The sequence below is a fragment of the Lepus europaeus genome, chromosome 6 (genome assembly GCF_033115175.1).
Source record: "Lepus europaeus isolate LE1 chromosome 6, mLepTim1.pri, whole genome shotgun sequence".
NCBI classification, from domain to species: Eukaryota; Metazoa; Chordata; class Mammalia; order Lagomorpha; family Leporidae; genus Lepus; species Lepus europaeus.
In genome coordinates this window covers 32,942,377-32,954,224 of record NC_084832.1, presented here as the reverse complement: position 1 = coordinate 32,954,224, position 11,848 = coordinate 32,942,377, and the positions used below count along the sequence as shown (strand labels likewise).

The 11,848-nt window shown below is 42.1% G+C and overlaps 1 pseudogene; it reads left to right on the top strand.

Annotated features, from left to right (window-relative positions):
- The first annotated feature begins 9,676 nt into the window (after positions 1-9,676).
- On the top strand, positions 9,677-10,898 carry LOC133762282 (glyceraldehyde-3-phosphate dehydrogenase-like; annotated as a pseudogene).
- Positions 10,899-11,848: the final 950 nt, after the last annotated feature.

Sequence of the window (11,848 nt, the reverse complement as noted above, 5' to 3'; positions counted from 1 at the left end):
AGTATAAAGTACTGTTTGAAAACTAGTTTTTACATTAATTCTCATAGTACAATACTTTAAGGACAGAGATCCTACATGGGGAGCAAGTGCACAATGACTCCTGTTGTTGATTTAACAATTGACACTCTTATTTATGACGTCAGTAATCACCCAAGGCTCTTTGTCATGAGCTGTCAAGGCTTTGGAAGTCTCTTGAGTTCACAAACTCCGACTTTATTTAGACAAGGCCATAATCAAAGTAGAAGTTCTCTCCTTCCTTCAGAGAAAGGTACCTCCTTCTTTAATGGCCCCTTCTTTCCACCAGGATCTCACTCACAGAGATCTTTCATTTAGGTCATTTTTTGCCACAGTGTCTTGGCTTTCTGTGGGGAAATTAGGCACACGTGGCAATTCAAAGATGGCGCCCAAAGGAATTAAGGTGGGCAGTACCCAAAGGCATTTACCACCAAAGCTGATTGGCCATGCAGCATCAGGGGAGGTGACAACAGATGACGAGTGTACAGACATATGGCTGGTCCTGTAAAAAGTCGCCCTGTAAAATGACCTTTTAAGTAATTGGTTGGTCCTTAAGCCTTGCCCCAGTAATCATGTGGTCTTGTGCTTTAAAAGGCTTTGCTATGCACACAATAAACCAAGTTCTTGCTTGCTTGACTTGACTCCCTGCTGTGTCTGACTGTCTCCAGGATCGGGAGGCTGGGGAATGGGTGAGCGGTGCACTTACCTTTCTTCGGACCCAGTCCATCCTTGTTCGGGTGGACTAAGAGCCTGCAGCTTTCCATGTCTGAAATACTCTCATGGGCTTTTTAGCCAGATCTGAATGTCTTAAGGGCTGATTCTGAGGCCAGAGTGCTGTTTGGACATTTGTAATTCTATGGGTCTGCTATGTATCCCTCTTCCCATGTTGGATTGTTTTCTCCTTTTTAATTCTATCAATTATTATTAGCAGACACTGGTCTTATTTATGTGATCCCTTTAACACTTAATCCTATCTTTATTATTAGTTATGAACTTAAACTGATCACTTTAACTAGTAAGATGGCATTGGTAGTTGCCAACTTAATGGGATTTGGAGTCCCATGACAAGTTTTTAGCTTTAGCCTTAGGGGTAAGTCTGAGGGAGCATGTGCCAAACTGTATGTCTCTCTTATTCCCACTCTTATTTTTAAGAGGGATCAATTTTCAGTTGGGTTTAAATACCTAAGAATAATTCTGTGTTCATTAAAGAGTCCAACCAATGGTATTAAGTAGAAAAAGAAAATACTAAAAAGAATAAAATAGTAAGCTGTTCCGCGACAGTCAGGACAAGGGCTGATCAAGTCACTGCTTCTCATAGTGTCAGTTTCACTTCTACAGGTTTCCTTTTAGGTGCTTAGTTAGTTGTCACAGATCAGGGAGAATGTATGATATTTGTCCCTTTGGGACTGGCTTATTTCACTCAGCATGATGTTTTCTAGATTCTTCCATTTTGTTGCAAATGACCGGGTTTCACTTTTTTCTTTTTACCACTGTGTAGTATTCCATAGAGTACATATTCCATAATTTCTTCATCCAGTCTTCTGTTGATGGGCATTTAGGTGGATTCCAGGTCTTAGCTATTATGAATTGAGCTGCAATAAACACTGAGGTGCAGATAGCTCTTTTATTTGCCAATTTAATTTCCTTTGGGTAAATTCCGAGGAGTGGGATCAGCCTTATCATTAATCCAAAGAGTATCTTCATGCTCATTAGAAAAAACAAAATACCCTGTATCATTTTACTACCATCAACCAGAAAATCAGGGTGATGAATACCAAAACTTCCCCCCTAATGAATCCTGCATTGCACAATCTTGGTACAACTGTCCAAAACAGCCCTATAACTAGAGGTACAAAAGGACCAGTGAGAATTGTGAGGGCTATGAAAGAAAACATTCCCTGTATCATAATTTCCTTAGGATTATTAAAGCAGATTCATTGGTAGGTTCATTTGGTAGGCATTATTGATGTAAAAACTATTTCCCAACCATTCTTTTCCCCTAAACCAGGAGTTACATAAATAGGACATGTGTCATACTCATTTCTACCTTATCAGCTTCTATTAACATAAGAAATGCTCAATGACAGTTTCATAACCAATTGATGTTTTAAGCATTTAAAATATCTCCTTTATTCTCTGTCATCGGAAATTTTATTATTTCACTCTGAGTAGTTAAAGGTGCAAAGGTAAACTCTTTGAGTTCAGAAACTAAGACAGGTTGCCAGTCATTTATGTTTTGCCTTTAACTTTGTACACGAATATGTACAGATATCTACATGTATTTTTTCATTCTATATACTCATGAATCACAGGATAATTCCAAATTGGTATTTAAGGGATGAAGTCAGCCTGTATAAAAAGATAAATTCTTTCTTGACCCAATCATTTTAAAACTGCATCACTTATGAGTAACCTAGAAAAAAACCCATGATCTTATAATTCACATACTGTTTCCATGAGAATGTCTTAAGAACAGGTATTTTCTTTGTAAAGTTTTATAATAATAATAATTATTATTTTATATGTGTGGAAGAGAGAGAGAGGGAATTTATGGAGATGATTTTTTGAAGGAAAACAATATAATTTTCCTGTGAGAATTAAAGCTCAATGATGAACATGGACACTGCTGGTTTGAAGGTCTGCACCATAGTCAAGGCAGAGTAGGATAGGAAAGGCTGATTCCTAAGGTCAGATGTGAAGCTGGATGTCTGGGAAATGGGTCAGGAGCCCTTAGGGAAGAAGGAACGCAGCAGTCATGATCTCATCAGTCTTGCTGTGACTGTTGCCATATTATGAGCATGTATCTGTGGCTAAGAATCATGTTTGCTGTAGATTTGGATCTTTGGTCAATCTACAGCCAACTTATATTTGACCAAAGATCCAAATCCAAATCTAATCCCTGGAATAAGGACAGTCTATTCAATAAATGGTGCTGGGAAAATTGGATTTCCATGTGCAGAAGCTTAAAGCAAGACCCATACCTTTCACCTTACACAAAAATTCACTCAACATGGATTAAAGACTTAAATCTACGACCCGAAACCATCAAATTATTAGAGAGCATTGGAGAAACCCTGCAAGATATAGGCACAGGCAAAGACTTCCTGGAAAATACTCCAACAGCACAGGCAGTCAAAACCAAAATTAACATTTGGGATTGCATCAAATTGAGAAGTTTCTGTACTTCAAAAGAAACAGTCAGGAAAGTGAAGAGGCAACCAACAGAATGGGAAAAAATATTCGCAAACTATACTACAGATAAAGGATTGATAACCAGAATCTACAAAGAAATCAAGAAAACCCACAACAACAAAACAAACAACCCACTTAAGAGATGGGCCAAGGACCTCAATAGACATTTTTCGAAAGAGGAAATCCAAATGGCCAACAGACACATGAAAAAATGTTCAAGATCACTAGCCATCAGGGAAATGCAAATCAAAACCACAATGAGGTTCCATCTCACCCCGGTGAGAATGGCTCACATTCAGAAATCTACCAACAACAGATGCTGGAGAGGATGTGGGGAAAAAGGGACACTAACCCACTGTTGGTGGGAATGCAAACTGGTTAAGCCACTATGGAAGTCTGTCTGGAGATTCCTCAGAAACCTGAACATAACCCTACCATACAACCCAGCCATCCCACTCCTTGGAATTTACCCAAAGGAATTTAATTTGGCAAATAAAAAAGCCATCTGCACATTAATGTTTATTGCAGCTCAATTCACAATAGCTAAGACCTGGAACCAACCCAAATGCCCATCAACAGTAGACTGGATAAAGAAATTGTGGGACATGTACTCCATAGAATACTATACAGCAGTAAGAAACAATGAAACCCAGTCATTTGCAACAAGATGGAGCAATCTGGAAAACATCATGCTGAGTGAATTGAGCCAGTCCCAAAGAGAGAAATATCATTTGTTTTCCCTGATCGGTGACAACTGAGCGCCAAAGAGAAAACCTGTTAAGTGAAATGGACACTATAAGCAACAATGAACTGATCAGCTCCTGTCCTGACTTTAGATGTACAATGTAATACTCTATCCTTTTTAGTATTTGTTGTTGTTGTTGTTGTTCTAGTACTATTGGTTGAACTCAGTAATTAACACACAATTATTCTCAGGTGTTTAAATTTTAACTGAAAAGTGATCCCTGTTAAATCTAAGAGTGGAAAAAGAGAGGGAGGAAATGAACAATTAGGAACATGCTCAATCGGACTGGCCGCAAATGGTGGAGTCAGAAATGTGCAGGGGATTCCAACACAATTCCATCAAGATGACATGTACCAATGCCATCGCACTAGTCCAAGTAATCAATTTCAGCTCACAATTGATAGCTCCGATAGGTCTAAGAGTCAAAGAGATCACACAAACAAGACAAGTATCTGCTAATACTAACTGATAGAATCAAAAAGGGAGAGAAAGATCCAACATGGGAAGTGGGATACACAGCAGACTCATAGGATGGCAGATGTCCTAGACAGCACTCCGGCCTCAGAATCAGCCCTCAAGGCATTCAGATCTGGCTGAAGAGCCCATGAGAGTATAGCAGGCATGGAAAGCCAAGATATCATGGAAAAAAAAAAAAAAAAGACCTAAATGAATGATCTCTGTGAGTGAGATCCCAGTGGAAAGAACGGGGCCTTCAAAGAAGGAGGTACCCTTCTCCGAAGGGAGGAGAGAACCTCCACTTTGACTATGACCCTATCGGAACAATATCAAAGTCAGCGAACTCTAAAGGCTTCCATAGCCCTGGCAACTCATGACTAGAGCCCAGGGAGATTACTGACGCCATGAACAGGAGTGTCAAATTGTTAAGTCAGCAACAGGAGTCACTGTGTACTTACACCCCATGCGGGATCTGTCCCTAATGTGTCGTCTAAAGCCAAGTGATGCTAGGACTGGTACTGAAACAGTATTTTTATACTTTGCGTTTCTGTGTGGGCGCAGACTGATGAGGTCTTTGCTAATTATATACTGAAGTGATCTTCTGTATATAAAGAGAATTGGAAATGAAAAAAAAAAAAACAACCTGGTGTTAAAATGGAAATGGCATAGAAAATTAATTATTTTGAAAAAAAAAATTATGTAGGATCTCTGTCTTTAATGTGCTGTACATTGCTATTTAATGCTATAATTAGTAATCCAATGGTAGTTTTTTCACTTGATGTTGCTATATGGGCAAAATGTTGAAATCTTTACCTAGTATATACTAAACTGATCTTCTGTATACAAAGAGAATTGAAAATGAATCTTTACATGAATGGAAGGGGAGAGGGAGCGGGAGGGGGGAGGGTTGCGGGCGGGAGGGAAGTTATGGGAGGGGGGAAGCCATTGTAACCCATAAGCTATACTTTGGAAATTTATATTCATTAAATAAAAGTTTAATAAAAAAAAAAAAGAATCATGTTTGCAAAAAAATAAAATAAAATAACAATTTTCATGGACAACTCTGACCTTAAGTATTAGCTCATAATACTCACATCTGATTTTTCAACTTCTCAAGTAGGTTGGCCAGATGCGGTGGAGGATGGCCCAGGTGCTTGGGCCCCTGCACTCACTCATGTGGGAGACCAGGAAGAAGCACCTGGCTCCTGGCTTCAGAAAGATGTAGCTCTATCCATTGTGGCCATTTGGAAAGTGGACCAGTGGAGGGAGGACCTTTCTTTCTGTCTCTCACTGTCTGTAACTCTACCTGTCAAATAAATAAATAAAATCTTTAAAAAATTAAGTATCAAAAACGTCCCATTGGTAATTATATTGATTTTTATACTTATTATAGAAAAGAAAAATGTGTTTTTCTTGTATTTGATCCTTACCATAGATGACTGATCCTATTGTCAAATGATATTAATCTTAGATCATATTAGAAACAGGTTTTATCTATTTTTTATTTATTGATTTGAAAGTCAGAGTTACAGAGAGAGGGGAAGAGACATAGAGACAGAAAGAGATCTTCCATACACTAGTTCACTCCTCAAATGGCTACAATTGCCAGGGCTAGGCTAGGCCAAAGCCAGGAGTCAGGAGCTTCATCTAGGTCACTCACATGGTTGTAGAGTTGCAAGGACTTGGGTCATCTTCCGCTGCTTTCCCAGGCACATTTGCAGGGAGCTGGATCGGAAGTGGAGCTGCTGGGTGGCAAACTGGTGCCCATATGGGATGCTGGCATCACAGGTAGTATCTTTACCTGCTATGCCACAATGCTGGCCCATAGAAACAGTTTTTAATGACTAAACATTACATAATGAATTGACTAAAATTGGGGCAAAAACACACTACACTTGACACATAATCCAAGCATGCCAGTCTGCCTAGGGACACACTATGTTTCTGTCCAATAGAACATTCTGCAGTGATACAAAATTTCTATATCTGCTCTGCCCATATGGCAGTCACTAGCCACATATGGCTCTTTTGCTAACTGGTGCACCTAAGTGGTTAGTTGAACTATTGAGTGGCTAATGCAACTGGAAAATGGGAATTCAAATTTTATTGACTTTTCCCTTAGATATTTAAGCACTTTTCTTTTTTTTTTAAATTTTTTAATTTTTATTTTTGACAGGCAGAGTGGACAGTGAGAGAGAGACAGAGAGAAAGGTCTTCCTTTTTGCCGTTGGTTCACCCTCCAATGGCCGCCGTGGTAGGCGTGCTGCGGCCGGTGCACCGCGCTGATCCGATGGCAGGAGCTAGGTGCCTATCCTGGTCTCCCATGGGGTGCAGGGCCCAAGCACTTGGGCCATCCTCCACTGCACTCCCTGGCCACAGCAGAGAGCTGGCCTGGAAGAGGGGCAACTGGGACAGGATCGGTGCCCCGACCGGGACTAGAACCCGGTGTGCCGGCCCCGCAAGGCGGAGGATTAGCCTAGTGAGCCACGGCGCCAGCCAGCACTTTTCTTTAGAAGACCTGAAACTAAATTTTTCAATAAAGAGAAACCAATAAGTTTTAAATCTATTGAAAATTGATTTTTGAAAAATTTATTTATTTGAAAAGCAAAATGAAAGCAAGAGAGGGAGAGAGAGATCAATATTCCATCCATGGATCTACATGGATCCATTTCAAATTTCCATTTCCACATTCCCATTTCAAATGGCCACAACAGCCATGGCTGGGCCACGTTGAAGCCAGGAGCCAGGAACTCTAGCTGGGTCTCCCACATAGGTGGTAGGGGCCCAAGTACTTGAACTATCTTCTGCTGATTTCTCAGAGATATTAGCAAAGAGCTTGGGTTGGAAGCAAGCAGGACTTGAACTGTCACTCTGATATGAAATACCAGCCTTGCAGGTATGGTTTACCCTGGTGTGCCACAATGCCAGCCCCATAGTGAGCCCTGATTTTTTAAAAAAATAATTAATTAGCTTAGAAGGCAGAGGGGAGGGGGCAGAAGGAATGAATGAAAGAGCTCCTGTCCCCTGGATCATTTCTCAAATTCCTACAATAGCTGGGATCCAGTCAGGCTAAAGTCAGGAGATAAGAACTCAAATCAGGACTCCCATGAGGGTTGCAGAAACTCAAATTATTTGAGCCATCACTACTCCCACCAAATATTTGCATTGGGAGGAAATCAGAGATAGGAGCCTGAGCTGGGCATCAAACCCAGGTACTTCAGTATGGGACATGGGCATATCAACTGGCCTCTTAAGCACTAGGCTAAACACTCACACTTCAAATGCATTCTTCACTGTTGTGCTATTCCATCTTCTTAAAGTTATTTGCCTAGAGAAGGATTAAGAGAGAATGATTAAGTGCCTGTTAAATTGTGTTCATAAAGTTAAATATAGGGAATTTTTCATTATGTTTAATATTCCTCTTAGAAAACTATGCTTAGAGGGGCTGGTGCTGTGGCATAGCAGGTAAAGCCGCCACCTGCAGTGCCAGCATCCCATATGGGTGAGGGTTTGAGTCCCAGCTGCTCCACTTCTGATACAGCTCTCTGCTATGGCCTGGGAAAGCATGGAAGATGGCCCAAGTCCTTGGGCCCCTGCACCTGCATGGAAGACCTGGAAGAAGCTTCTGGCTCCTGGCTTCAGATTGGTGCAGCTCCAGCCATTGCAGCCAATTCAGGAGTAAACTAGTGGATGGAAGACCTCTCTCTCTCTCTCTGCCTCTCCTCTCTCTATGTAACTGTGACTTTCAAATAAATAAATAAATCTTAAAAAACATTATGCTTAGAAAAAAAGACTAGAAATAAATGTTTTGTCTATCTTTTGTATATTCATAATTTTTTAATCAGAAAAATGTTTATTACAAAATTTCAGCTATTAAAATTTTAAAGTAAATTTAAATGTTCTGTATGGTTTATATTAATATTTTATATTAGAGTATATTTAAATATAGTTTGTTTCAAAATTTCATAAAATTATTCCTGAAGATTTGGAGATTTATTTTACCAATGCCATTCTAAGAATTAGATAAATTTTGGTTGAGTCTTAAGATGCTTTTACTTATAATAAGTTATTGAGTTCATATTCCTTAATGGTATGATTTCAATTACTTGTCAGATAAACAAAGTGAAATATTTTTACTTTAAAGAGACAAATCATTGATACTTCTTAAAACTGTACTTTCTGAATTGCTATTTTTAATCTCTCCAAGCTTGGTAAACAGATTGTGGGTAGAAGAAAAACTACATTTCACAGTGATTCTTGTCTTCCTTCATTGATTTTAGTATTTTAGAAGCCAAAAATATCCTTGGATATGCCACATATACATGACCTAAGATGACTTTTCATAAAGTCAGAGACATATTTGATACACAAGTCTGGATGTCTTTTAAGATGTATGGCATGGATTCCAGAATTGTCTGCCATTAACACGAGTCATTTTTCCCACTGCCAGTTGGTGATACCTACTACATGGCTGAATTCTATGCTAGATTTTTTTTAATCTCATTAAATTTTTATTCCAGTGCAGTGAGGTGGGTATTTTTCACTTCCATATTACACATGAGGAAATTAGAATACAAAGAGAAAATTCATCTCGGCAAGAGTCGGTTGCTATGAAGTGACAGAGCCAGCTTTTTTTTTTTTTTTTTTTTACAGGCAGAGTGGACAGTGAGAGAGAGAGAGAGACAGAGAGAAAGGTCTTCCTTTTGCTGTTGGTTCATCCTCCAATGGCCGCCACGGCCAGCGCGCTGCGGCTGGCGCACTGCGCTGATCCGAAGCCAGGAGCTACGTGCTTCCTCCTGGTCTCCCATGGGGTGCAGGGCCCAAGCACTTGGGCCATCCTCCACTGCACTCCCGGGCCATAGCAGAGAGCTGGCCTGGAAGAGGGGCAACCGGGACAGAATCCGGCGCCCCGACCGGGACTAGAACCCGGTGTGCCGGCGCCGCAAGGCAGAGGATTAGCCTATTGAGCCACGGCGCAGGCCTAGAGCCAGCTTTAAAATTCAGGATTGCCAAGGTGAGTAGTTATGAAGATTAAATAAAATAACCCAGGTGAAAACAACATAATCTCCATTCATGATGAATAGTTTCAGTCTGTGATAATGAAAAAGTTTTGGAAATGAGTATTAACTATATTGTGAATATACTTAATGTCACTAAACTCTACATTTAAAATTATTAAAATGGTAATATTTATGCTATGTAAATTTTTTGTCACCTTAAAAAAAGAAGTCACTCGGCTCTCTGCTCCGCCCGGTTCGACAGGCAGCCGCTTCTTCGTGCAGTGCAAGTGCGTCCCCGAGACACGATGGTGAAGGTCGGAGTGAACGGATTTGGCCGCATTGGGCGCCTGGTCACCAGGGCTGCTTTTAACTCTGGCAAAGTGGATGTTGTCGCCATCAGTGATCCATTCATTGACCTCCACTACATGGTCTACATGTTCCAGTATGATTCCACCCACGGCAAGTTCCACGGCACAGTCAAGGCTGAGAACGGGAAGCTGGTCATCAACGGGAAGGCCATCACCATCTTCCAGGAGCGAGATCCCGCCAACATCAAGTGGGGTGATGCTGGTGCCGAGTACGTTGTGGAGTCCACTGGCGTCTTCACCACCATGGAGAAGGCCGGGGCTCATTTGAAGGGCAGAGCCAAAAGGGTCATTATCTCCGCCCCCTCCGCTGATGCCCCCAAGTTCGTGATGGGCGTGAACCACGAGAAGTATGACAACTCCCTCAAGATTGTCAGCAACGCGTCCTGCACCACCAACTGCTTAGCCCCCCTGGCCAAGGTCATCCACGACCACTTCGGCATCATGGAGGGGCTCACGACCACAGTGCACGCCATCACCGCCACCCAGAAGACCGTGGATGGGCCCTCCGGGAAGCTGTGGCGTGATGGCCGCGGCGCTGCCCAGAACATCATCCCCGCCTCCACTGGCGCTGCCAAGGCCGTGGGCAAGGTCATCCCTGAGCTGAACGGGAAGCTCACTGGCATGGCCTTCCGTGTGCTCACCCCCAACGTGTCGGTCGTGGACCTGACCTGCCGCCTGGAGAAAGCTGCTAAGTATGACGACATCAAGAAGGTGGTGAAGCAGGCATCCGAGGGCCCCCTGAAGGGCATCCTGGGCTACACCGAGGACCAGGTCGTCTCCTGACACCCACTCCTCCACCTTCGATGCTGGGGCTGGCATTGGCCTCAATGACCACTTTGTGAAGCTCATTTCCTGGTACGACAATGAATTTGGCTACAGCAACAGGGTGGTAGACCTCATGGTCCACATGGCCTCCAAGGAGTAAGAGCCCTGAAACCAGTGGCCCCAGCGAGAGCACCGGAGGATGAGAGGCCCTCAGCCGCTGGGGAGTCCCTGCCCCCGCTCAGTCCCCACCACACTGAGAATCTGCCCCTCTTCACGGTTTCCATCCCAGACCCCCTGGAGAAGGGGAGGGGCTTAGGGAGCCCTACCTTGTCATGTCACCATCAATAAAGTCTTCTGCACCCCCCCCCCCAAAAAAAAAAAAGTCACTCATGAAAACTCTTCAGTAGAGTTCTAGCCCATTGAAGAACCAACACATAGTAGAGGATCATGAGACTCTATCTGTAATAATATATGACAATGAAAAGAGGTCATTAAGGAGATGTCATTTAAACAGTGAGACATTTACATTTAGAAAAAATCAGAGGGAAGTTCATGGACAAATATTAGAGGTTTTCTAAACCCTCTATGATACTTTTGATACATATGGTACTTTTGTTAGCTCAAGAAATGCTTCCTTGGGGCCAGGGTGGCATAGTGGGTAAAGCCGCCGCCTGTAGTGCCGGCATCCCATATGGGCACCAATTCAAGTACCGGCTGCTCTATTTCCCATCCAGCTCTCTGCCATGGCCTGGGAAAGCAGTAGAAGATGTCCCAAGTTCTTGGGCCCCTGTACTCATTTGTGAGATCTGGAGGAAGCTCCTGGCTTCTGGCTTCTGATCAGCACAGCTCCAGCCGTTGCAGCTAAATGGGGAGTAAACCAGCAGATGGAAGACCTCTCTCTCTCTCTTTGCCTCTCCTTCTCTCTCTGTGTAACTCTGACTTTAAAGTAAACAAATAATCTTAAAAAAAAAAAGAAATGCTTCCTGTTGACATTAAAAATTCTTAACAAGCAAGACAACATCATATGATTACTTCTACATAGCAACTGAATGGGAACTTAAAATCATTTGTAGTCAACAAATCAATAACAAGTGCCTACTCCACACAGGTCCTGTGTTAAGTATCCAAGAGTGGGTACATCCAAACCTCTGCAAGCAGAGCTGGAAGGCAGGGGAAGTAAGCCCAAATAAAAAGCTGTGAAGTGAACTATTCGTCAAAGTCTTCTAAAGAGAATATCAAAAGGAATAGACAGAGATAGACAATCTAGTGCTCTTGTAGACTAACATCCACGGTTTCATTCCGTTAAA